The following is a 9,707-nucleotide window of genomic DNA, read 5'->3' as shown; positions in this document are numbered from 1 at the left end:
TATCCAGTTATATATGTTTTGTTTTTTTTTTGTACCGGGGATCGAACTCGGGTCCTCGCGCTTGCGAAGCAGGCCACCAAACTGCTGAGCTAAATCCCTGGCCCTGTATTTTTAAACATAGATATATATCCACTTGTCTGTTGATGGGACCTAGGCTGATTCCATATCTTAGCTATTATGAATAATGCCATGGTAAACGTCATGCAGGTATCTCATTTGTATGCTGATTTAACTTTCTTTGTATATACAGGAATGGCACAGCTAGATCACATGGTAGTTACACTTTTAGTTTTCTGAGAAACCTCTATACTGTTTAGCACAGTGGCTGTATTAATTTCCCACCAGCAGTGTATTCTTTTTCTCCACATTCTTGCCAGCATTTACAAAAATTGGGTTTCATTCTGGCAGATCTGTACATGCACATAACTTTGATAATTTTCACCCTTCATCACTCCCTTACCTCACCCTCCCACTAGATTTGCAATTTTGGGGGTTAGAATGATTTTGGAAGTGTTCCTTCCACTTCTATTTTTATGGAAATCTAGTTTGAAGAGCATTAGTGTTCATTTCTCTTTAAAAGTTTGGTAAAATTCACCCATGAATCCATCTGGGTCTGGGCTTTTCTTTGTTGGAAAACTTTTTATTACTATCTTCTGTGCTCTACTTTGGTAGGTCATACATGTTTGAAATTTGTCCATTTCTTTTAGGTGTTCCAATTTATTGGCATATAGCTTTAAAAATATTTCCTAATGATCATTTGACTTTCAGTGATATCTTTTGTAAGGTCTCATTTTTCACCTCTAATTTTATTTATTTGGGCCTTTTCTTTTCTTTTTTTTTTTTTTTTGTGGTACTGGGTAGTGAACTCAGGACCTTCAGAAGGAGCTACATCTCCAGTGCTTTTTTAAATTTTGAGACAGGATCTTGTAAATTCACCAAGTAGCCAAAGCTGGGCTCAAATTTACAATCTCTCTGTCTCACCCTTCCTGAATTCTGGGATTACTGGTGTGCACCACCATGCTTGTCTCTCTTATGGTTAGCTTAGCTAAAAATTTGTCAACTTTATCTTTCAAAGAACAAACTCTTTGTTTTATTGATCTTTTGTATTGTTCTGTCATTTTCTACTACTGCTTGGATCTTTATTTCTTTCCTTCTACTTCTACTTTATTTCCTCCTACTTTATTTCTACTTTTGTCTTTTTCTTTCTTTTATTTTTATTTTTTGGTACTGGGGATTGAACTTGGGTCCTTGCGCTTGTGAGCAGATAGCATCATTTCTACTTTATTTCTTTTCCTTCTTCTGATTTTGGGATTGATTTGTTCTTCTTTTTGTAAGATCTTGCGATATATCATAGGTTATTTATTTGAGATTTCTCTGGCTTTTTAAAAAAACATGTAAGCACTTGTTACTATAAAATTCCCTTTTAGGGTTGGGGATTCAGCTCAGTGGTGCCACTGCCTGCCTCTCAAGAGGAAAGACCTGAGTTTGATCCCTGGTACAAAATAAATAAATAAATAAATAAAAATTCTCTCTTTGTACTACTTTTGCTGTATCCCACTGGTTCTGTTTGTTTTGTTTTGATTTTTTGTTTGATTCTAAGAATTTAAAGATTTCCCTGCAATTTCTTCACACTATTCATTCAACAGTGTGCTATACATTATCCATATGTTTATATAATTGCTGTACTTTCTCTTGCTAAAGGGACTGAACAGGCCATGGGCAAAAAAGAAAATGAGGGAGAGTTAAGGAATGGTATATTTTAAATATACCAGATGTGGTACTGTATTTTTCTGCCAAAGAAAATGAATATTTAATAACACTAGTGAATTTTTTATCCAAAGAGATTAGTACATTGGCAAAGTACTTGGATAACAGTGGAGAGCAGATACTGAAAACAAACCAGCCCTGTACATCCTAAGGTAAGAATGGTCTTCACTGATCACTTCCTTTGCCAGAGGCCCAGGAAAAACTTGTAGCACAATCACCTGCTGGACTTGCAGCATGATCACTTACCTGCTGTACTTCCTGTGATGAATCACAAACTTGATAACCAGGGAAGAGTCCCTAGTGACAAGAGGAGAAGAGAAGAGGACTTGAAAAGACGGTACAAGGGGGTACATTTCCACCGAAATCTCAGGGATGTGGACCAATCTCCAGAAAACCTGGACACACTTCATTTCCCCAAAACGTAATACACAGAGTTGAAAAATCATCAAGGAAATGCTTAATGAAAATTGTGCTCCTCACCTCAAACATCTCAGGGCTGAAATGTGCTCTATTCAACCAAGCAATTGTGTTACTTTCATTTAGCAAGGAGGCAATTAATCAATGATACACATGGCTTTACAGAGAAACTTCTTAAACTTTTCTTCTGGACCAAAGAAGGCTAGGCCTGTGAGGTTTCAAGCAGCCCTGAAGGCTTGTGACAGCAGGTTCCCTCTTGAGTCTAAGGTGGCAGTCCATCCTCAGAATGCTGGATGCAGACACCCACATACTTTGGGGACAGGGCACCAATGTGACCTTTCAATTCTATGTAACTCAGGTTGAACCTGGCCTCCAACCACATGAACTGGGTCCATGTTCATCAGCTCCAGCCCCTCAGCAGGCCTCCCTCTAGCCTGCTCTGTAATCACCAGCTGTCTCCCATGGCTGTCCTTCCCTCATCCACTCTGGGAACTTGACAGTGTGGAGCATGCTGGAGCCAAGGGGTTTGAGTGCTGAGTACATCCCTGCAATTGCATCCCTGCCAGCTCTTTTCTGTGGAAGGCCACTCTGGGAGCAGTATCCCACATTTTCCTTGCAAGTTCCAACTGCAGCTGATTCTTTCAGTCCCCATGAGGTTCTTTTTGCCTTGTGGAGTGTTTTACAGTTGTCTCCAAATAGTGATATTTGGGTTGGAGTTTCAAAGCAGAATTCAGACTGAATTTACAATTCAGAATTCAGTCACCTCTTTGTGTTTGGTTAATCCTTCTCATGCTTACTTCCTTTTGTGATAGATACTTCTCTCTGTTTCTTGCTGATGTTCTCTGAGTCTCTCCAACATAACTCAGCCATGTCAGATCTTCCAGATTATTCCCTCTCAGTGGATCTTTCCTCAGTTTCTATGATGATTCCTCCTGTAGTCAGACATGTTGAATCTCCTGTCCCAGACTTTTGCCTTGTCCAAGATCAGGTCCATTGACAGCATTTCTGCTGTCTCATGTACAGGGCAAACAACACAGAACCACTCCAAGTTGGTGGTGGCTGAGCAAAGTGTGGAATCCACAGTTGTGGAGCTGGTCAGGGACCAGCCTGCAGGTCTGAGTGTTCCACAGGGGACATGAGTCCAAGCCTTCCTAGAACTTTTTTCTTTACTCTCCTTTTAGATCATTAGTATATAGAGTTGCAACTGATTTTTATATACTGACGTTGTATCCTACTACTTCATTGAATTCATTATTAGTTCTGGTAGGTTTTTTTTTTGGATGTGTATGTATGGAATGAGTAGCTTCTATGTATAAGTTTATAAAATGTATAAACACATAAATTTACTTATTCCTTTTTTACTTTGTTTACATTTTATTTATTTTTCTTGCCTAATTCACTGACTAGAACTTCTAATACTATGCTGAATAAAAGTGATGAAAGCAGGCATCCATGTCTGATTCCTCATATAATGGGAAAAGTTTTCAGTCTTTTAACATTGAGTATAATGTGCACTGTGGTGTTTTCCTATATAGCTTTTATTTTGTTGAGTTAGTTTCCTTCTAATTATAGTTCACGGAGTGCTTTTGCCATGAGAGACTCTTGCATTTTGTAAAATGTTTTTTATGCATCAATTGAGATGAACATGTAGTTTTCCCTCTTCATTCAGTTAAAATAGATTCCACTGACTCATTTTTGGTGTATGTTGATCTGTTCTTGCATTCCAGGAATGATTCCCATTAAGTCAGAGTATGTGCAACATCTTTTCTGTGCTATATTATTTATTGTAATCATTGAGATCTTCCAAAGCTGTCTTTGCTTTCAACAATCAAGTCACTATAGCATGTATTTGTACTCTTCAAAATGTTAGGAGAGTCACTATAGCATGTATTTGTACTCTTCAAAATGTTAGGAGCAGGGTCAGGGATGTAGCTCAGCAGTACAGCAGCTGCCTGGCAAGGTGAGGCCCTGAGTTTGATCACTGATATTAAAAAAAAAAAGTTAGGAGGGAAAAAAACTTTTAAGAGCTTTTGAATATCTTTGGTTAAGGCTCTTTGAGCTTCCTTTCAAAATTAAAATAATAAATCTAACAACTACAGTCAGTACTTTCTGTCTCCACTCAATCTTGCAATTCTGGAATGTACACAAAGGATTCCTTTGCAAATTAAATATTCATTTTCCACTTACTGACACATTCTTTTCAGAATTTATTCTCCTACTGAAGGATTTTCATAGAAAATTATTTTATAATATTATACTAAATGTAACAATACATGCTAATCTAGAGCCTTAAAAACTTCCTTTAGGAATGTGAAAGATAAGAAAAACAGACAAAGATTACATCAAAGCAAAATCTCTGGTGAGGGAGACCATTTTAACCTCACAAACAGAGAAAAGGGCACAATCATTAACCATCCAACAGAAAGGTAAGCTCTCCCTGTCCCCAAAGAGATGAGATCAGATAATACAGCCCTAAGAATTCTGCTTTTAACAAGAAAAAAATGTAGGAAACCACAAATACTAAAAAAATCCAAGGGAAATGCCTCAGGAACTGAGATTTTATTAAGTGCTTGTTATATACCAGGCACTATGCTGTGCCTTTACATATGTTCTTTCATTTCATCTTCTCAACAATCTCATGAAGGAAGCTTTGCTCTGCTGAGCTAGAGAAAACAGACACATAGAAGAATTTACTCCAGATTGCTCAGCTAGAGGCAGTGGGGCCGGGATTTGAAATCAAATGGGACTCTGGCCCCCAAATCTCTCAAATGGAGATAGGAATGTTTCCTCAAGCATTTGTTCGGTGATCCTGATTCTTCTTTCCCTACCTTAACCATCATGCTGAAGAGATACACAGTAAGAAAAAACTTGAGGAAGAAGAAAATAGGTCAGAAGCACATGAGTTAAAAGCATAGTAGTTTTGTTTAGTTATTATAAGTAGGCAGTTAGAGCAGGCTGTGATAAGGTTGGATGGAAGAGTTAAGCTGCTAGTGAAGCAACCAGCCAGTTAAGCTTAGAAATGTAAAAGAAAATAAAATAGCCCACCCAGATTAAGAACTACTTCAAGGAGCTAAACCAAATTTAGAGATGCAATAGTAATCACAAGAGCAAAGGATAAAATCCTTGGGGTGTGAATAGAGAAAGGACTCTTCCCTCCAGGAAGGAGACTCTTATCCAGAATGTGTTCAGTTAGATTTTAACAGCCTTTCCCTACCTTGAGATCTGGGAAGAAGAGATATATCAGATAAATTTTAAATTTTTTGAAGTTTTAAATCTTTTGAATTCCAGCCCCTTCCCATACTGGTGGTAGCTACAAGATCAGGATCTGATTAGAATTTCTGCTCAGAATACCCTCACAATAGACTTATTTTATGAGCTTTCTCTTATTATTTGCAATAAAACTCTCAATTTCCTTCTTTGGTTTGTAACTTCATTTTTCACCATTTGTAGAACCTCAACCTCAGTTCGCATAGTAACAACTTCGGTTGGAAAGTTATCTGGAAGAATTTTCTTGTGGAGTGGAGGTAAGAGAAGCACTTTTTGTGAGGCCAAGATGTTCATCGGAGCTTTGGAAAATCATTATCTCCATTAATTTTCTCACCTTTCAGGTTTATTTGAACCCTTGTTGGGACAAGCAGTACCATTGTTCAGCAAGGCACCGTGGTGGTAATCTTTCTACCTTTGCTGCCCATAAGTCAAGTATGAATTATCCCCCTACCCTATCAAAATGTGGCTTCTGTATTTATAAATCTGGTTCCTGGGTATAGCTATCACTACTTGCTGCCTACAAGCATCGTTCCTCTCTCTTACCTTGTGTGCAGATCTCAAGTTTTGATCATTATCCATCTGTTTGTTACCCATTTAAACAGTTAATTTAGTCAAAGCTAATTTGCTGAAATTCCATTTCTTCTGATCAGTGATTCCCTCCATTTAATCATGTTCCCCAGAATATTGAGAGAATGGCTGCTATTAGTTTTTTAAAAAAATAAAAATCTGCTTTGATAGGAAAAGAAATACCTGGAAACAAATATCTGGAATGGTTCTTATCATATCTCATGAGACTGTCATGTTGTAGCCAGAGTGCAATGTGTGCACGGCTCCTCATTTGGAACACCCAGCTACTGGGATTGTAAACTCTTGGCACAGTAATGAATTAAAGAACCATAATTTAAAATAAAGGAAGACAGTTTATTTGGAAAAGGGCAGAAAAAGAGAAGATAGCTACTTTGGAAGAGTATGGGGCCCCTGAAAGAACACCTCCAAGCTCTTGTCCCTGGTTCCTTTTATTTAGGATTAGAGATTTTTCCCATCCCTTATGTGGCCACCTGGAAGTTGCCACCATCTGACTGGCTCTCTGGCTATCTTTGATCCTTACCCGGGCACCTCTGTATTCTTTCTGGCTGTTTGATACCTTCTACGGTAGATAGGTAAGTTAATTAGATATCCTGTAGGCAGTTAGACAGGGCTTCCCTGAAGTAACCAACAAAGGAAGGAGACAACCTGGAGGACAATGCTTTCACTGAAGGCTGGAATTGTAAAAGGAGAGAGAAACTACTATAACAACCTTGTGTTTCCCCTGGGGATGAATAGCAGTGATTGATATTCTAAACAGGTATCAATCACCTGGGTAGGGGGCCAAGGTCTTAGCCCAGCCTTTCCAGGAAATATCCCTGACCCCCACCCTTACTAAAAATCCTTGCTATGTGACTTGTTCCCCCATTTGACCCCCATTTAACCATATTTTCTGAGTGACTCTACTTGTAATCTTATTGGTTGGTCATGGTTTTGCCCCACCTCATAATTTTCCATTGGGTCTTACAGTTTTGTCCCAGTTTGTACCCACCTCTCCACATAGCTTTGCTGTATAAAACATCTGAAAAGTGGGGTGAGCTGGCAACCCACTTTCCAGGCCCCCTTTTCCCCTCTTAAATAGAAGCTTTCTTTCCCTTTCCCTTGATAAATTTTTCCTACTCTTAACCTCCATTGTTCTTAGAATTCATTCTTTGATTTTAGAGAAATCACAATTCAGATATCTAGCAGGTTTGAGAGTTACATCTCTTCCCCATTATCACTTCCTGTCCCTTTGTGATGGGTGTGAGTGTGTGTGTGTGTGTGTGTGTGTGTTTGCATGCACCTTATAGAAAGGTAGCTTAGAGTTAATGATTAAGTGAAAGGGATACGTATATCTGCTACAATAATATAGTGATGTTACAGTGAGAATATATATACATGTGTATATGTGTAGAAGTGTGTGCTACATATTAAATAAGAGTCCTTAGGTGGTTGCCCATTTTCTCCTTTACATTTTGTCAGGGGTGGATGAGGGAGCTGCTTTCCCTGGTCTTTTACATCTCTGGCTTCTTCTGTGCTTTGTTAACTCTTTCTAATAAATTCTTATGGCAATTGTGTTAACCTGGTGTCTCTTTCAGTCTAGTTTCTCTCTCCTTTGTCTTTCTAATTGCTCTAATTATAGAGTCTACCTGTAGAGGCAGAAGCTTCTTTCAGTAAGATTCTCTACTAATTTTTAGTAAAGTCTATTTTTTTCCTCTCTAGAAGCCACTTTTCCCTACAGGCAGAGTAGAAACATGGAAAGAATATGGAATAACACCAATATGCTGGTGAATTAGACAACCCTGAGGCAACTTTTCCTTTCCTTCTTTTCTTCTGGAGGAAATTACATGATAACTTCTTTTCTCTTTGTTTCTTTCTATTTTAGCACTGAAGAAGAACATTAGTTTTGGACAGGGAAATGATTTCTGACCAGAAGAAGCTTGTGCTGCAGCTAACCAGGTAGCAAACAAAAGGCTCCTCCTAACTTTGACCCCTCCTGCACCTAAAACACGTTTGGGTCTCACTTGGATTTGCCTGGACATGTTTTCCTCCATTGTCTTTTGTTCTCAGAGTTGCTGAGACCCTGCTTCCCACCATACATAAATAAGGTGAATCCTAGTGTACCTTTCTATCCAGTTGTATAAGCTACATGTATTTACCTCAACCAATGAACTTATGTTGAGTATCTTGCCACTGTATCTTCACCCTCCTTTTCCAAAATCTATATGAACCCTGTTCACCAGCCAGATGGGACTAATAGCTTTGTGGAGATGTCCCTGATCAGTCTGCTAGTGAAATAAACCTGCCTCCAACTTCCAGGGTGTGTGCTTGATTCTTCTCGGCCTGACTGTTATACCACCTAGAGCTACAACACTGAGTTATATTTGCTACAATAGTTTGGGTGAAGCCTAACTGGTGACAGAGACCAAAATACAGTATTTAAAAAGATATAATTTTTTTTCACATAATTGTCTGTGTTGCTATGACATTACCTGACCCTGTGGTTCAGAGCTTTGGAAATGGGCTTGTGAGAAGAGTTTGGGGCAATTTGGAAATGCTGGCTAGAGAAGCATCCTTAGAAAGCTGAAAGTCAAGCTTGATGGGAGATTGAGGTCAGAGTTCAGAAGGCCGGAGTGTTGACAGTAATGCAGCTGGAGAAGACCAGTCTCAGGAGGTTGTAGTTGGGAATAAGGGCCCCATTGGTAGTTGGATTCCAGGCTGTATGTAGTAGGCAGTGGCAGAAAATCTGTCCATGTCTTTGTGGGAGACTGAGATTAAGGGTGGTAGATTACAAGGAGGAAATTTCAAGGCAGCCAAACACTTAGGCTGTGGCTTAGGTACTACTTGGGGCTTTTAGCAATCTCTACATTGTGAATCAAGAGCAAATAGGACTGAGGATTTAGCTCAGTGGTTCTGCCACCTGCTTCACAAAGCACAAGGACCAGAGTTTGATCCCTGGAACAAACAAACAAGCAAAAACCAAAACAAACAAAACAAAATAACAAAAAGATAGAGCAAGAATACATGTGCTGCAAACTTAAACCCCCAAATCATGTTAATGTATTTGGAGGTGGGGCCTTTGTAGGTAATTAGGATTAGATGAGGTTGTGAGAGACAGACCTCTGTGACGCAATTAGTGGCTTTATAAGAAGAGCAACAGAAGGCTGGGGATTTAGTTAAATGGTTTTACCACCTGATTTGAAAATGCAAGGTCCTGAGTTTGATTCCTAGCACACACACACACACACACACACACACACACGGAGCAGAGACTAAGCTAGCATACTTGCTGTACCTTGCCATGTGCTTTTCTGCACTTCCATGGAACTCTGCAGAGTTTCTTCCATCAAGAAGGTCCTGATCAGATGCAGCCCATAGATCTTGGACTTTCCAGCATCCAGAACTATAATAAATAAAGAAATTTCTTTACTTTACACATTACTGTCTCTATTATTCAGTTATAGGAACACGAAATAGACTAAAGCAGAAAAGGAGAAGAAATCTAAGATTAGCAGCTTGGTTGTACACATCAAATTTATTTTGACATCTATTGGCCCAAACTTAGTCATACAGTCACATCTACTAACAAGAGGATCTAGGAAATAGAGACTTATGGCATAGGACTAGGGGTGTTCACGGCAATATTCCTGCCTCTGCTCCATCATGTACACTGTATAAGAGGTAAGGAAACT

At 39.0% G+C, this 9,707-nt stretch overlaps 1 long non-coding RNA gene across 1 annotated transcript in view; it reads right to left on the bottom strand.

Moving 5' to 3' along the window:
- LOC104852521 overlaps positions 1-9,437 on the bottom strand; it is a 15,330-nt gene extending 5,893 nt beyond the window's left edge. Inside the window, exons 1-2 of the long non-coding RNA XR_777510.3 lie at positions 9,311-9,437; positions 2,014-2,064 (exon numbers count right to left, since the gene is read on the bottom strand). This is a non-coding gene — a long non-coding RNA (uncharacterized LOC104852521). The remainder of the gene's footprint in view (positions 1-2,013; positions 2,065-9,310) is intronic.
- Positions 9,438-9,707: the final 270 nt, after the last annotated feature.

Source organism: Fukomys damarensis, unplaced genomic scaffold (assembly GCF_012274545.1).
Source record: "Fukomys damarensis isolate Sample0158 unplaced genomic scaffold, DMR_v1.0_HiC HiC_scaffold_23, whole genome shotgun sequence".
In the NCBI taxonomy this organism is placed as follows: Eukaryota; Metazoa; Chordata; class Mammalia; order Rodentia; family Bathyergidae; genus Fukomys; species Fukomys damarensis.
The sequence above is the reverse complement of the archived record's forward strand: the minus strand, read 5'-3'. Positions and strand labels throughout refer to the sequence as shown.